Source organism: Pan troglodytes, chromosome 7, assembly GCF_028858775.2.
Source record: "Pan troglodytes isolate AG18354 chromosome 7, NHGRI_mPanTro3-v2.0_pri, whole genome shotgun sequence".
Classification (NCBI taxonomy): domain Eukaryota; kingdom Metazoa; phylum Chordata; class Mammalia; order Primates; family Hominidae; genus Pan; species Pan troglodytes.
In genome coordinates, this window is record NC_072405.2 from 152,252,719 (window position 1) to 152,270,651 (window position 17,933).

The following is a 17,933-nucleotide window of genomic DNA, read 5'->3' on the forward strand; positions in this document are numbered from 1 at the left end:
GACAGAAACCATAAATCTGAACACAGAAATATTAACAGAAAGAATCAGTATCTGATACCAAGGACCTCCTACCAGGGTGCAAAGAGAACAGCAAATAGCACAGGGATAAAAGCTGCAGGGAGAGCCCTGCCCCAGGGACTGTGGTGGTGCCACTGAGTGAGGAAGGCGTCTGGAAGAGGGGACCCACATCTGCAATCCAGACCTCACTGGAGAGAGCATGGCTCTGGTCCACTGTGTGGGGAAGTTCCCTGAGGTGTCATAAGCCAGGGCTGCCAAGCAGCTTAGCGTACATCAAGTTGCCTATAAAATTCTCTGGAAAGCTTTCCCAGTTCAGAAGAAAACTATCTGCAATGTAAGCAGGGTAACTGGGAAGGGCAATGAGAAGAACCTAGAGGGCAAATATGTGAGTAATAATGAAAAACAGTAGGATTCACACATATGCGAAAGAAGAATGCATGAGAACGTCACAGCTTTGCCAAATGGGAAGGGGCTTACATCGGACGAACCTTCCCACCAGAAATCATCACAGGAGAACCCCATTTGATTGCGCTTGCCAGATACTACGATTTTCAAAGCTGGAAGGTTTGTGGCAACCCTGCGCTGAGCAAGTCTGTGCCATTTTCCCAAGAGCATGGGTTCGCTTCAGGTCTCTGTGTTATTTCTGTAATTCTTAGGTTTTGGTAATTCTTGCAATATTTCGAACATTTAAATTATGCCTTTTATGGTGATCTGTGAACCGTGATCTTTGATGTTACTATTGCAATTGTTTAGGGGCACCATGAATTGCGCCCATGAAAGACTATGACCTTGACCAATAAATGTTGTGTGTCTCCTGACTGCTCTCCTAGTCGTCTCCCCATCTCTCTCCCTCTCCTAGGGCCTCTGTGTTCCCTCAGACACAACAATATTGAAATTAGGCTAATTAATAACCTTGCCATGGCCTCATGTTCAGATGAAAGGAAGAGTCACACTTCTCTCACTTCCAATCAAAAGCTAGAAATGCTTCAGCTTAGTGAGAAAGCAGGTTGAAAGCTGAGATAGGTCAAAAGCTGCACCTCTCGGGCCAAACAGCCACGTTGTGAATGTAAAGAAAAACCTCTTGAAGGAAATTAAAGGTGCGACTCCAGAAAACATGCAAATGATAAGAAAGTGAAACAGCCTTCTTGCTGAGATGGTGGAAGTTAGAGTGGTCTGGACAGAAGATCAAACCAGCCACAACATTCCCTCAAGCCAAAGCCTAGTCCAGAGCAAGGCCCTAGCTCTCTTCAATTCTGTCAAAGCTGAGAGAGGTTAGGAAGCTGCAGAAGAGAAGCCTGAAGCTAGCAGAGGTTGATTCATGAGGTTTAAGGAAAGAGGCTGACTCTGTAACACAAAAGTGCAAGATGAAGCAGCAAGCGCTTGTGGAGAGGCTGCAGTAAGACATCCGTTAGACCTAGCTAAGATCATTGAGGAAGGTGGCTACAATAAACATGAAGGTGGCTACAATAAACAACATATTTTCAGAGTAGATGTAACAGCCTTCTACTAGAAGAAGATGCCATCTAGGACTTTCACAGCTAGAGGGGAGAAGTCAATGCCTGGCTTCAAAGCTTCAGAGGACAGGCTGACTCCCTTGTGAGGGGCTAATGCAGCTGGTGACTTTAAACTGAAGCCAACGCGTATTTCCCATTATGCAAATCCTAGGGCCCTTAAGAATGATGCTAAATCCACTCTGCTTGTGCTCTAGACATGGAACAACAAGGCTGAATGACAACATTTGAATGACAAACCTGTTTACAGCATGGTTTACTGAATATTTTAAGCCTAATGTTAAGACTTATTGCCCAGAAAAAAAAAAAAGAAGAAAAGATTACTTTCCAAATACTAATGTGACAGTTCACCTGGTCACTCAAGAGCTCTGATGGAGGCCGGGCATGGTGGCTCATGCCTGTAATCCCAGAACTTTGGGAGGCCCAGGTGGGTGGATCACCTGAGGTCAGGAGTTCAAGACCAGCCTGACCAACTTGGTGAAACCCGACCTCTACTAAAAATACAAAAATCAGCCAGGCATGGTGGCACATGCCTGTAATTAATTCTAGCTACTCGGGAGGCTGAGGCACAAGAATTGCTTGAACCTGGGAGGCAGAGGTTGCAGTGAGATAAGATCATGCCACTGCACTCCAGCCTGGGAGACAGAGTGAGACTCTGTCCAAAAAAAAAAAAAAAAAGGTCTGATGGAGATGTACGAGGAGATGAATGTTGTTTTGCTATTTTTATGCTTGTTAGCACAACATCCCTTCTGCAGCCCTGGATCAAGGAGTCATTTCAACTTTCTTCTTATTTAACAAATACATTTTGTAATACTACAGATGCCACAGATAGATTTCTGTCATGAAGAACATTTGTCACTCATGGAAGGAGGTCAAGATGTCAATATTAATAGTTTGGAAGAAGTTGATTCCAACCCTTTGAGGGATTTCAGACTTCAGTGGAGGAAGGAACTGTAGATGTGGTGGAAATAGCAAGAAAACTAGAATTAGAAGTGGAGTCTGAAGATGTGACTGAATTCCTGCAATCTCATGATCAAATCTGAACAGATGACGAGTTGCTTCTTATGGATGAGCAAAGAAAGTGGTTTCCTGAGATGGAATCTACCCCTGGTGAAGATGCTGTGGACATTGTTGAAATCACAACAAAGGATTTATAATATTCCATACGCTTTGTTGAGAAAGCAGTGGCTGGGTTTGAGAAGGTTGGCTCCAATTTTGAAAGAAGTTCTACCGTGGGTCAATTGCTACCTCATGCTACTGGGAAAGCTTTTGTGAAAGAAAGAGTTGATTGATGCAGCCAGCTTTACTATTGTCTTATTTTAAGAAACTGACACAGCCACTTCAGTGTTCAGCAACCTCCACCCTGATCCATCAGCAGCCAACATCACCCAGGCAAGATCCTCCACCAGCAAAAATTTGATGACTCCCTGAAGGCTCAGAGGATCATCAGCATTTTTAGCAATCAAGTATTTTTAAATTAAAGTATGTACATTTTTAGACATAATGCTATTGCACACTTAGTAGACTCAAGGATGGTCTAAACATAACTTTTATATGTACAGAGAAACCAAAAAAACTGTGACTCATTTTATTGTGATATTTACTGTATTGTGGTGGTCTGGAACCAAACCTGCAATATGTCCAATCTCTGCATGTATAAGCTCTGGGTAAGACATCAAAATAACTGTTCGGAGGCACTGGAGAGTGACTAAACAGGCAGAATCTGGAGGAGAGACACAGCTCCTGAGATAAGGGGTTTAATCTGGGTAAGTTTTATGTGCATCTGGCTATTCTCCTGAGGGAATTTCCCGTCTGCAGGGCCCAAGAAGATTAGAGGACAAGAAAGCAGCAGTCTCACCGGGCTGGGGAATCAGGAATCCATGTTTAGGACTTCCAGCGGGGCTGGAAATTGAAGAAGAAAATGCTGGATTGAGGAAGTTGCATAGGATGATTCCCTGAATCTGTACACTTCCCTCAAATTCTTGGCTCACTCTGCCATGCACATGCACATACACATACACACAAACATTCACAAATGGACATAAACATACACATGCACATATGTGCAAATGCACACACACTTACACAGGCACATACACATGCACACACATGCAAATGCACACACATATACACATGCTCACACATATACACATGCATGTGCACACGCACACATGCACACGTACATCCACATCCACATGCACATGCACATGCAGACACACATGCACATGCAAATGCACATACACACATGCACACACACGCACATAAACATACACATGCACATATGTGCAAATGCACACACACGTACACCTGCACATGCACATATGCACATGCAAAAGCACATGCACATAGATGTGCAAATATGCATACATACACATGCAAAGGTACATGTAAGTACACATGCACATACACATATGCCTGCACATGAAAATGCACACACATACACACAAACATGCACACGCACACACATGCACATAAACAAATGCACACACATGTACACACATACACATGCACATACACACATACATGCAAATGCACAGACATGAACACACAGGCACACACAAATGCACACACACATGCACATACACATACACATGGACATGAAAATTCACACGCATATGCACATACACATGCGCATGCAAATGCACATGCACATACACATGCAAATGCACACACACGTACACATGCACATGCAAATGCACACACACATACAAATACACATGCACACATGCATGCAAATGCACACACACATATACATGCACATGCACATACACAGGGCAAATCTCTATGGAGCCTCACCAAAAAATAGCTGGAAGGCTGAAAGACAGCAGAGAATTCAGCAACTGCACAGTGCTGCAGAAACAGTTTAGAGCTCAAGTTTCACCATGTTAGAGGGCCTTGATAAACACTGCGGGCATTCCACTGGAACCCCAGAAGAATTCAGAACTGCATCCTAAAACTAGTACTGAGGCCCTAAGGCTGAGGGCAAAATTGAATAGATTTTTCTAACAGCAGGTAGGACCTTAGGACCAAGATGATATGCCAGTAATTTAATTGCCATCTAGAACAAAATTAACACTCTTTGGAGAAGATAACAGAATTTCAAGATTCTAAAACTTATCATCCACAATGTTCATTATAAAAACAAAAATTACTAGACATGGAATGAGGCAGTAAGCGGTCATCCAAAGTCAAAGGAAAAAACGGTTCATAGAAGAAGACCCAGGCATGGTATAGATGTTGGAATTAGATGAAAATGACATTAAAATACCCATAACTATGTTAAGTATTTATAGGGTAAAATGTATATAATGAGTGAAGTGGTAGGACATTTTTGGAGAGCTATGGAAATTCTAAAAGAGAAGAACAAAATCCATGCAATAGAAAGGATCATTCAACTTGAAGGCAGAGCATGAGAGTTTGAATAAACTGAAGTACAGAGGAAAAAAAAAGACTGAAAATAAGTAAACATAGCCTTAGCCACCTGTGTAGAAATATTAAGCAATGTAACATATGTATATATATACACATATATATACATATATACATATACATATATACATATACATATATACATATACATACATATACATATATACTTATACATATATATACATATACATATATATACACATACATATATATACACATACATATATATATACATATATCAGAAATCCAAAAAGGAGAAGACAGAATGGAAGAAAAAATATTTAAATACATATTAGCTAAAAATTTTCTAAATGTGATTAAAACATCAATCTATTATTCCAGAAAATTCAATAAAATCAAGCAAAATAAATGCAAAGAAAAGAACAGCTAGGCACATCCTTGTCAAATGGATAGAGATCCCAGTTAAAGAGAAAATCCTAAAGCCATTTGGAGGGGTAAGAAGGGACAGACAGGCAGAAGGTAAAGAAAAAGGTAGCAGTTTATTTCTCATCAGAAACCCTCAGGCCAGAAGACAATGGAGTGGCGTCTTAAATGTGAACCTAGAATTTTATAACCAGCAAAATGCTTTCAAAATTGAGGGTCAGATAAAGATATTTTCATAAAAATGAAAACCGAGAGAATTCATCACCAGGACTTTCACACTGGAACAAAAAATTTCCTTCAGTGAAAGGAAAAAGGGGATGGCACTGGAAATGGAACAGATGTGGGTAAATAAGATGACTTTTTCCTGAAATGCTTGAAATGTCAATTGACAAATAATAAGCCAAAAAGTCACCAGAATGAGAATATCACGCCTCGCAACTCTGAATGAATTAGTAAATGTGGGCATTAAAAATCGATGCTGTTCCGCATGGCAAAAAGAGGTACAATTGAAAATTATGTGCCTCCCACTCTCTGGCCAAACACCAAATAGCATCTTTACAAAGGGATTAAGCCTGAGCATGACCCAGTCTCTGGTTCCCACTGCCAATTTGCAAAAAAATATAAAGGACAGAGGAGCATGTTGAGAGTGCTATCAGCAAATTCCAGACTGCAGGAGAGTCCACGACTCAAAGGAACCAGACTTCCCCACAGATAATGGCACAGAAAAGAAAAAAAGTAGAAAGGGAGTTTACAGGATAAAAGAAGCTTAGAAGACATGTCAGATTTTAAAATTGGACAAGACTAATTTGTAACATCCAGGAATTCACATTTGAATGATAAAACTATTTTGTTTAAAAAGATACGATTACTATAAAAATCAGGATTATGTTTACTTATGGGGTGTGGAGCAGGTGGAGGGGCCTGACTGAGGCAAGGCTGATGGACATGGTTCCCAGGGTGGGTGACAAAACCATGTTTCTTAAACTGATGGGAGTTACCAGGGTGTTTGCTTAAGAATAATTTGTAAACCACACATTTATTGTATTTTATTCTCTGTATGCATTTTATTATTTTATGATGAAAACATTTTTTAAGAAATGAGCACTTTAAAGCAAAAATAATAACAATGTTGTATGGGATTCATAGCATATGTTAAAGTAAAATGATAGCATATGCATGTGGTGAGGAAACCCTCAAATTGCCAAGGCTATGGAAAAATTTCTAAATTTCTAGGCTCCTGCAGGGTAGGAAATATTAGGAATATTTTCTATCCCAACAATTAAACTTCAACACATCACAATTCATGGGGCATCAGGTGTTGAAAGGTCTTGCCTCAGTAGAAGGGAATAATTATCCCTCCAGTAACTGTGGCTCTGATTCAGTCTAACTAAACTCGAAAGAAGAACCAAAAGGATCAAACTATTTCCAAGTAACTTGACTGTATCCTCAAATATATTTACAGAAACACAAAAATATACAGCACCCAACAAGACAAAATTATAACATTTGTTATACAATCAATTTACCAGGTATGCAAAGAAGCAGAAAGTTTGACCCAAGTTGACGACAAAAAAGCATTCAAGAGACGATGGCACAGATCATAACAGCAAAACGCAAGGACATTCAAGCTGCTCTTATAACTATATTCTGTATATTAAAAAAAAAAAAAACCCAGAGAAGACTGGACGTATTACATCATAACACAGAAGATAGGAAAAGACCCAAATTGAACTTCTAGAAATGGACATTGCTATGTCGATTAAAGAGAAAAAAGGACAAATAGAAGATAAACCTGAGAAGGCAGCATGAAACCAAGTATTATTAATAATTATTTTAAATTTAAATGTTCTCAATACCTCAGTTAGAAGACAGGGATTTCCAAATTGGATGAAGAAAAAAAATAAAAGACCAAACTCTATGCTACCTGCAAAAAGCCCACTCTGGATATAAAGACACAAATAAAGGTAGAATGATGGAAAATGGTATATTTTGCTAGCACTCACCAAAAGAAACCTGGAGTTGCTACATTAAACTCAGACAAAATAGATTTCAGAGCAGAGAGTGTTACAAGAGATCTTAAGATCATTTCAAAAATGATAAAGGGGTCAACTCATCGAGAGGACATGACAATCCTACATGTTCATGGATTAATAACAGAGGTTCACAATGCATGAAGCAAAAACTGTTAGAAACAAAAAGGAAATGGACAAATCCACAGAAATAGCGAGATGGAAACATCCATCTTTCCCTAATTGATAAAATAAAGAGGGAGAGTCTGTAAGGACATAGAAGACTTGAACAGCAGCATGAATTGACTTGACCTGATTAACAGTTATTTATAAAGCACGTTTTCCTTTTCACATACCTGTGAAACATTTGCCAAGACAGGCCCTATCCGGGGTCATCAAAACAAAATCTCAATACGTTTGAAAGGATTCAGGTCATGTGCTGTGGCGTGAGTGTGTCCCCTCCAAAATGCAGATCTCGCCAGCGTGATGATATTGAGAGGTGATCCGGCCGTGCGGCTCCTCCCGTGGGTGGGGTGAAGGCCGTTCTGCCCGAGGCTTCCTCCACTAGCCCTTCCGCCTTCCTCCTGTGCGGACACGGTGTCCTTCCTGTCTGGAGGGTGCAGCCCTCACCAGGCAACTGCACCTGCTAGCACCTTGATCTCAGACTTCCCAGCCTCCAGAACTGTGAGAAGATACGTTTTTGGTTTTTACAAATTACCTGGTCTCAGGGATTTTATTGCAGCAGCACACGGCGGACTAAGGCTCACACACAGTGTGCTCTGTAACCACGAGGGACTGAAATTAGAAATCAGTAGCAGAAAGATTTCTGGAAAGTTCCCAAATGTTTGAAAACTGAATAACATACTTGTAAATAACCCATGCATTAAAGAAGAAATCCAAAGGGAAATTGGAAAGTGTTTCGAACTGAATGGAAATGAAGACAGAGCATATCAGAACTTGAAAGATGTCCCTCAAACAGCAGATAGGAGGAGATTTAGAGCCCAGAAGACCACTAGTAGATGAAAAGAAAGATTTCACATCAAAGCTCTCTCCTTTAACCTCAAAGAGCCAGTAAAAGGAAAGAAAATTAAACTGAAATTAAGCAAAAGTGAGGAAACAATAAAGAAAAGAGAAGAAATCAATGGAATAGAGAACAGAAAAACAAGAAAGAAGATCAATGAAGCCAAAAGCTTTTTTTTTTTTTTTTTTTTTGAGGTCATTAAAATTGGTAAACCTCTAACCAGACTGACTGGAGGAAAGAGAGAAGATATAAATTATAAATATCAGAAATGAGAATGATGACATCACTACAGATTATATAGATATTAAAAAGATACTTGGGAAATATGATTAACTTCATTCCAATAAATTTGACAAACTAGATAAAATTCACAAATTGGTTAAATACACAAATAACCAAAGTTCTCTCAAAAAGAAATAGCTGTCTGGGATACCCCTTAACTTATACAAAGAAACTGAGTTTGTAGTTAAAAATCCTTTCACAAAGAAAATCCTCAGAATGTTTGATGCAGTGCCGCTCCAATATGGTGGGGCGAGTCTTCCCAATAAATCATGTTGACCTAATCCAATAACTAGATGGGAAAAATGAATTGACCCTCGTTTCACATGATTTAAAAGTAGCTTAAAAACCACCTCAAAGCACCAGGCCAGATAGATTTTAGACCTGAAAGTGAAAGGTAGAACAATAAAACCTCCAGGACATAATATAGGGCATGACCTTGAGGTGGTTGCTAACCATGAAGGAAAAGGTTAAAACATGGGATTTTGTCAGAATTGATCATTTATGTCCATCAAAAGACTCATCTCCAGAATATATGTTTTAAAGGAAACCCCCAAAAATTAATAGAGAAAACACAAACTTTTATTTTTATTTATTTATTTTTTTAGACGGAGTCTCCCTCTGTCACCCAGGCTGGAGTGCAATGGCGTGATCTCGGCTCACTGCAACCTCCACCTCTGGGGATCAAGCCATTCTCCTGCCTCAGCCTCCCAAGTAGCTGGGATCACAGGTGCCCAACATCACACCTGGCTAATTTTTGTATTTTTAGTAGAGACAGGGTTTCACCATGTTGGCCAGGCTGGTCTCAAACTCCTGACCTCAAGTGATCTGCCCTCCTCGGCCTCCTAAAGTGCTGGGATTACAGGTGTGAGCCACCACACAATTATTATTTTTTAGAAAAAGTTGGCAAATAGCTCATACAAGCGCTCCATAAGGATATTGAATTGGTTACTATACAAGTGTGCTGACCCTCATGAGTTATCCAGAAAATGCGTATTAAAATTACAAAACAGTATCACTACACAGAATGGCTAAATTTTTAAATTGAAGGTACAAAGTGTCGACAAAGATGTGAAGTAACTGGCAATACACTGGTAAGAGTGAGTTGACACAGCCATGCTGAAGATCCAGCCACCCGTGTTTCCCAACACCACGCCTGCCAGCATTTATGACCTGTTAATTTCGCTCATTGATATATACCCAACATAAATGTGTTTATTTACCAAAAGGTGTGTATGAAGCTTTATAGCAGTTCTACTCATAATAGGCAAAAAAAATTAGAACCAATTACATTGTCCCTCAACAGTAGAATGGAGAGATAAATCTCCATGGTGTCATACGGGGGGAGGGGTAATAGAGAAATGAAAGTAACGGAGTGCTGTTCCCTGCAACCGCAGGGATGATCCACAAACACAATGTAAAGAGAAGGGAGCCGGACACACAGGAGTGCATTGTACCCGACTCCAGTCAGGCGGAACTCATCTCTGTGTCAGGGTTAGAATAGCAGAGACCTTTGGAAGGTGGTCACAGGCAGGGAAGGGAGCCTTCTGTGGTGCCAGTGATGTTCTGTTTCCTGACCCAGTTGATGGTTAGCTAGCGGACCTCACTCAGTAAAATCTCTGTAAAATCTCATCAAGTCTGTTCCCTTATGATACGTGCACTTCTCTGAATGTGTATTCTACTTAAAGTGCTAAACAGTGCTGTGAAATGATCAGCAGTGGAATTCGAACCATGTGCTGTTGATGCCACATGAAGGCAGCCACTGCCAGGAGAGTTCTGAGTTCAGATCTCAGCTCGGCAGTTTCCTAGCCCAAAACAGCGGGAAGATATTTCAGCTTCCTCCACTTCAGTGGTTGCATCTTTGAGCCTCACTGCGGGAATGTTTGAGGTTTAATAGACAACCTAATTCATGTACCTAATTCAACACCTGGTGTATGGTCAGCCTGCTAAAAAAGAAAATTGTGGTGTTGGGTGTCAGTTAAGAGAGTGGGCTCTGGGTCAGGCTTGGGTTTGAGTTCAAGTTCTGCCACAAGAAGCGGCTTCACATTCTTTCTCTGTTTCTCCATCTATAAAATGAGTCTAATGCAGTGAGAAATAGGTGAGTTGTGACTTAGAAGGCACAGAGAACGTGGCTTCTTCATGTTTCTAATCCTTATAATTACTATTATGATGTCATGGAGCTTAAGGAAGGGAAATTCCTGCAGGTGGGAAGCTTTGGAAGGATTCTGAGAGAAGGTGGGACTTCAGGTGCCCTTTCAGGAACAAATGAGGTTCAGGGCCAATGAATTCAGGTGAACTGAACTTTTGGGGGGTTCCCTTTTTTTTTGAGATGGAGTCTCACTCTGTCACCCAGGCTGGAGTGCAGTGGCATGATCTCGACTCACTGCAAGCTCCGCCTCCTGGGTTCACACCATTCTCCTGGCTCAGCCTCCCCAGTAGCTGGGACTACAGGCGCCCGCCACCACACCCGGCTAATTTTTTGTATTTTTAGTACAGATGGGGTTTCACCGTGTTAGTCAGGATGGTCTCGATCTCCTGACCTCGTGATCCACCCGCCTCGGCCTCCCAAAGTGCTGAAATTACAGGCGTGAGCCACCGCACCTGGCCGGGGGGTTCCCTTTCTTTCCCCCCTCCCCATTACTTAAATAGGATTCATTATCAGGAAATTCAAAGACTCACAGAGCCCAGCCCTGATTGACTTCTTCCAACTTTCCAAGGAGGAAACTGTTGCCCAAAGGGGTCAGGGGGCCTTTTGAGGTTCCACGTGGGCCTGAGATGAACCCGGCTCAGGTCACTTCTCAGCTCGCCAAGTACCCAAGCATGCCCTGAACTCTTACTCCCAGCCTGTCCAGAAACTGTGGCAAGAAGAATCCTGGTCCCTTCATCAGATGTGAACGTCCCATAGATGGACACTGTATCCTCATCACTAAGTGCAGCACCCAACTACGAGGCAGCTGTGCTGGGTGGGTGTGCATGCAGAGAAAAGGACAATCCTGAAGCATTTAAGGCCTGGAGAATGCATCTCCTTAAATTGAAAACATTGATCCTCACCAGTCTTCCCCAGACTCCTCTTTTTCATCTAACTTTTCAGCAGCCAGTACAGGAGCTAATGGGCTTTTACCACTTTTAAACCCAACATACTAATTATAGTTCAAAGAACCACGTGCAGATTCAAGCATTTTTCCCTTACCACATTTCCTGATCTTTATGAAGCACTAATTAAAAACTTTTTTTTCTGTTGTTGCTTCTCTGACAGTTTTGCCAATTTGCAAGCTGACATGTGGAGCTAATTAGAAGAGAAGGCCATCGGCAGATCCCCAATGTCGGGGGCTGGGGCTCAGGAATGCAGGGGGGCGCACCTCTGAGAAATGTGACGGAGCAGAGATAAATCAGCCCTTCCAAGAAGACTCAATCAACCTTTACGCATGCCTGCTCTTTGCCTGGCAAGGTGCTAGGCTTTAGACAGAGAACTAGACTGATGTGGACCCTGCCCTAACAAAGCTTAGGTTCCAGTCTCACCCCAGCCTAGCTGGGCCCCAAGCTCACCCTTAGATATGCAGTTTTACATTAGGGCAAACGGGGGCTCTTTGAGGCTAGGGTACTCTCACCCCTGCTTCACTGACTCCTCACTGCAGCCTCCAAACTGGTTACCACTCCCTCACTTCACACATGAAGGACCAAAGCACAGAGAGTTCATGTGACAGTCGAAGGTTTCACGGCCACCAAGAGCAGACATAGGAATCGATTCTATGCCCAAATGCAGGCCAAACTCTTTCTAGAATGCAAAGCTGAATAAAGTCACAGGGCCAGGAAATGGGGTGGGGTCATCACAGGAATCCCAGCTGTGGTTCCTTCTACTCCAAGACTCCGTTCTCTATGTAGGTGAGATGATAGATGCACATATTGATAGAAATAGATACATACAGAGAGATACATGCAGATAGATACATACAGTAGATACATGCAGATAGATACACGCAAAGAGATACATGCAGATAGATACATACAGTAGATACATGTAGATAGCTACATGCAGAGAGATACATGCAGATAGATACATACAGAGAGATACATGCAGATAGATACATGCAAAGAGATACATGCAGATAGATACATACAGTAGATACATGCAGATAGATACATGCAGATACAGTAGATACATGCAGAGAGATACACACAGAGAGATACATGCAGATAGATACATGCAGATACAGTAGATACATGCAGAGATACATACAGAGATACATGCAGAGAGATACACACAGAGAGATACATGCAGAGAGATACATGCAGATACAGTAGATAAATGCAGAGAGATACATGCAAAGAGATACATGCAGAGAGCTATAAGTAGATAGATACATATAGATAGATACATGCAGAGAGATACATGCAGAGAGCTATAAGCAGATAGATGCATGCAGATAGATAAATGCAGAGAGATATGTGGCAATAGATACATGCAGAGAGATACATACAGAGAGATAAATCCAGAGAGATACATAGATACAGGCAGATAGATACGTACAGAGAGATACGGGCAAATAGATACATGCAGATAGTGGGATAGATAGATGGATACAGACAGATAATATAAATAGGTGATAGAAGTATAAACAGACAGACAGATGGATATAGATATATTCTATCACTCTATTAAGAGATTGATTCCAAATACAATGCAAGAAAAGAAGACTGAAGAATGTAATCCAACCCTGTAGTGAGCATTTCTGCCCACATATTTGGCCCCAGCGTCACCCTGAGGGACTAGACTTCAGGGCTGCTGGTGAGAATTCACAGCCCCTAAACATCCCCCTTCCCACTGAGCCTGAAGTCTGGCATTCTGCCTTTCCTTACATCCTCTTCTGTGCCTTTTCCCTGGAAGTACAACCTCCCGTTTTCAATCACCCACATCCCATGGGTTTCCTCTGGTTCTGCATCCTGGGACCCACAGTCAGGGAGGAAGGTCTTAGAGACCCCAAGGGCTGTGGAGACAACAGCAACCTTCATTTGCGTGAGTCCAGCTGTGCCCAGTCCCCGTGGAGAGCTCCTGGAAATGCAGGTGTAGTGCAGCCCTGGCCTCTGAGTGACTTCAAGGAAGAAGCACGTTCCCAGAGAAACCATGATCCTGGATTGTGTTGAGTGGGAGTCCTGGCAGAGGGGAGCCTGATATGGCTCATGGGGGGCCTCCAGGATGAGAGGGCAGCAACCCTGAGTAAGTGAGGGGAGTGAAGGCTCTCTGGGCAGAGGAGCCAACAGTGGGACAAGGCCAACAGGTAGCAGAGAGCAGAGGGTGTCTGGGAGCGAGGCTTCTCCAGGCGCAGGTGCAGCTGGGAGAGATGAGGCTGGGTGGGGGAAGGGCCTTGGGTCAAGATCTGCAACGGGGCATTGTCCTGAAAGTGGTGGGAAACACTGATGACATTGAAATGAGGCTATAGCGGAAGCTGATTTGTGACTTAAAGACTGCTCTGGCTTTTGTGTGGGGTGCTGAGGCTGGAAAGGCGCTGTCACTATCACCTAGGCGGGGCTGGTGGTCTCACCGTGGTGGGAGCAGGGAGCTAGAGCCCAAGGACTGAATTCCATAAGCAGTTCAGAGGCAGACGGGACAGAATTTAGTGAGGGGTTGGCATGGGGATGATGGAGGAGAAAGAGCCTCAGGTTTCTGGTTTGGGCAGCTGTGTGGCGGGAGGAGCGAGACTGGGAATTTAAGAAAGAGTGGGGATCATGACTGTTGGGAGGAAGAGAAAATGGCCTGAAGCCCGGGTGTGCAGTGCTGGTACCCAGGTGAGTGGTGCAGGGATGCTTTCGGTCCATGCTACTTGGCCTCCCTGCTCCCTTCCAATCCTCCAGACTGAGGCTAACGTTGTCACTTTGGGCACTGCCTCCTGGTGCAGGGAAAAGGGTTCTCAGGGGACTCATCCACGCCCTTTTGTTTAGGAAAACAGCTGGGCTTTTTGTGATTGGAATTGGAGTTCATGCTGAGTCCCCACCTTCATTGCAATTCCCGGGTGGGATCTGTGCAGGCCTGTCTGGGAAGAGATTGGCTTGAATGATATTTGCTGTTATTAGGACCAGGGACCCAAGAATGCCCGAATCCTCAACTGAATCCATGCTGTCTCCTCCACTCGCGGCCCCAGCAAGATTCTGAAGGAAGGCATCTCTGTAAAACAGGAAATCACTGGCAGTCAGCTGTTCTTGATCCACAGAAATGGCAACTTCAGAGAGTTCAATCAACACAAAGAATCAAAATACTACTTTAAAATCGTCTGCCTTGTTCCTTGCTGACCTTGGGAGAAACAAGGCAGTGGGGGTGGAGGAAGGGGATGGGAGAAACATGTCCTGTAGATGGTGACTGAGGTCACACAAGGGGATAAGGGCAAGTAGGCAGAGCTGGGTTCAAATATTGTCATGTGCTGTGCACACCCATGCTCTGAGCTTCCCTGAGCCACACTGGAACAATGACCATCCTGGGACCCACCTGTCAGGGTGTCCATGGAGGTATCTGAGATGACTGAGGAGAACTGACTAGCAACATGCCTGGCATGCTTTGGGCTCTGCGTAAAGACCCAACCTCCTCTCTCTCCCATCCCCCTTTCCTCCAGATGCCATCCTCCTCAGTACTGATGGGATCCAATACAGAATGTGATGTTTATGATTTAATGGATGACAAAATACCAAGTAAATATCTAGGCCGATGTAGTCAAATGCCAAACCATAAATCGCGTGTTCAGGCACCTCCTCCAGGTTCACGAGTGTAATCCTGGCTGGAAGCAAAGTCACTTTCAGCACCGCAGACAGCATCCTGGGCACTGAGGGAGTCTGTAGCTCCCTTGGCTGAATGAAGCCATCAACACAGGGTATTTACCTTTTTCTTGGGGCCACTGGACAATATGTTTTTTTTGGAGGGTATAAAAAATTATTACACATAAAGAATATTACCACTAACAAATGCAGACAGGCTAGGACACCATGGTACAAGGTAGAGGATGGCTAGCTCTTTGGAAAGTGAAAGGTTTGGGTGGCATGGGCCTCATGCCATGCTGATTGGTCAGTAGACAGGAGGGCACGTGCCGAACACCACAGGGCATCAGGGCAGCAGGTGCCTGCTCTGTGTGCCCACAGTGTTCCCTGTCTCATCTGGGGCTTCGAAGGGAGCACACCCAGAAGTGAGTAACTGAAGCAAAGCGGCTTCCTAAGGTGCCCCTTCCAGGCTTGTCTCTGAAGTCACAGCAATGTCCTTTTAAGCAATATGTTTAATTGGATGATTTCCACAGCTATCCACGAAATTTCTAACCATCACAATTCAGTGAAGAAAAGAACATTAAGTTACAGGCTGTGGGAAGAGGAGGCAGCACCCTCCAATCCTGGAGGTTCTCGGGGCAGGGAGAGGGAAAGATCTTTTGTTTAAACCAAGCCCCTCATTTCAGTGCACAAAAGAATTACTCTGTTCGATATTAGATTGTATTGAAAACAAAAAGGACTAAAAAGCAAATACTATTCTATGTTGGGGTGGAAGTGGGAGGGAAGAATGAGTCTTCAGAGCAGGAGGGGAGACAGCAGGGCGAAGGTTCTGTGCCTGTGACCCTGGGTGGTCATTCACACGGCTCCATTTTTACTTTTGGTGGTCTCAGGAAGGTCTGATTTTTATTCTCTTTCTTCCCCTTTGTATTGGCTTGGAGGTTTCGCCAGCTGTCCACATGACCATCGCGACTTTCTTCAAAGTTTTTCTGCCGCTCTCTTTCTCATTTGGCTTTTTCTTGAGCTTCAGTATCTTCTTCCCTTTGTCGTTTCCTTTCATGCATCTCTTTGGCTTCTTTCTCTTTCCTTTTAATTTCCTGCTCAGCAAAGCGTTTCATTGTCTGTGTATATACAGCTTGTCTGAACAGCTCAGAATCGTCCTCTGCTAAACTCGCAGGTTCTCCTTCCTTCTTTAATTGTTTTTTTCACTCCTTCACACTGCGTTCCACGTATTCCTTTCCTGCCTGAATTACATCCAGGACCCTCTTCTTTTGCTCCTGATCCAGTAGCAACTTGCAAGCTTTGTCCACAGCTTCAAAAGCCGTTTGTGCTGTCAGCATCATCTCGAATGTTGTCAGGATGCACCAATATGGATAACTGCTAAAGCCTCTTTTTTATATTCTCATCTGTAACTTCAGGATCTATCTGAAGAACCTCAGACGGGTTCAAATTGAAGTAAGAGGAACCAGGACGTTCTGTCTTCCGATCCGATTTTTGGATGTTAGAACCAAGTCTCTCTTCTCTGTTTGTTTCACCTCACTGTCGAAGGTCATAAATGCTTCCTCTGTGCTGCCGTGGGATCCTGCTCTCTCCTGAAGCTGCCATTTCCAGACAATATCTTGCCTCTGTCCCCTGCATTGTCAAATTTCCCCACTTTATGGGATTATAAAATTCTGCTGTAAATATCTTTCATGCATACGAAGTGTGTATGCCTTCGTGCATATATATATATACACACACACACACGTGTAAGTGTGTGTACACGAAATATGTATAAATACTTTCCGCGTATGTGGGTGCCTGTGTGTGTGGGTGTGGGCGTGTGTGCACACATAAACTCACCCACATTCCTCGAAGCAACTGTCCTTCCCTCTCCTCCCCTTTATAGAAGACCCCTCCAGCACATCATCTGTCCATGAGGCTTCCCCTTCTTCTGTCAACACCTTCATTGCTCCGGTCAGAGTGTTCCTGTATCTGACCTCAGCACCGCTTGTCAGCAGCCATTTCTCAACTCTTATTTAACTCAACCTGTTATCCATATTTGGCCAGAGGCCCCTTGCCGTGTCTCCGAAGCATTCCTCCCAGACGCGCCAGCTCCTGGTTCTCCCTCACCCCCAGGCCCTCCTTCTCAGTGTCCAGAGGCCCCTTGCCACGTCTCTGAAGCATTCCTCCCAGACGCGCCAGCTCCCGGTTCTCCTCCATCCCCCAAGCCCTCCTTCTCAGTGTCCTTTGCTGCGGTTCCTCAGTATTCCAACTTCCAGAGCCTGGAGTTCTCCTGGGATGTGATGTCCAGCCAGGCTTTTTCTCTAAATTCTCTTCCCAAGTAAAATAATTGTCTCAGCCTGAATTCTTTTCTAAACCCCAGATTTATATATCCAATGTCTAACCAAAACAGCACTTAGATGTCTAAAGACCCCCCCAAATGCAATGTGGCCCAAACCAAACATTCCTCCCTTCCCCAAATTAGCCTGCTCTTCCCCATCTTCATAAAGCACAATTCTTTTCCACATGTTCTCACGTTAAAAACCTGGAGATATTCTTAAC

The 17,933-nt window shown here is 43.4% G+C and overlaps 1 pseudogene; it reads right to left on the minus strand.

Annotated features, from left to right (window-relative positions):
• Positions 1-16,243: 16,243 nt before the first annotated feature.
• On the minus strand, positions 16,244-17,027 carry LOC100612637 (dnaJ homolog subfamily C member 8-like; annotated as a pseudogene).
• Between the last annotated feature and the right edge of the window lie 906 nt (positions 17,028-17,933).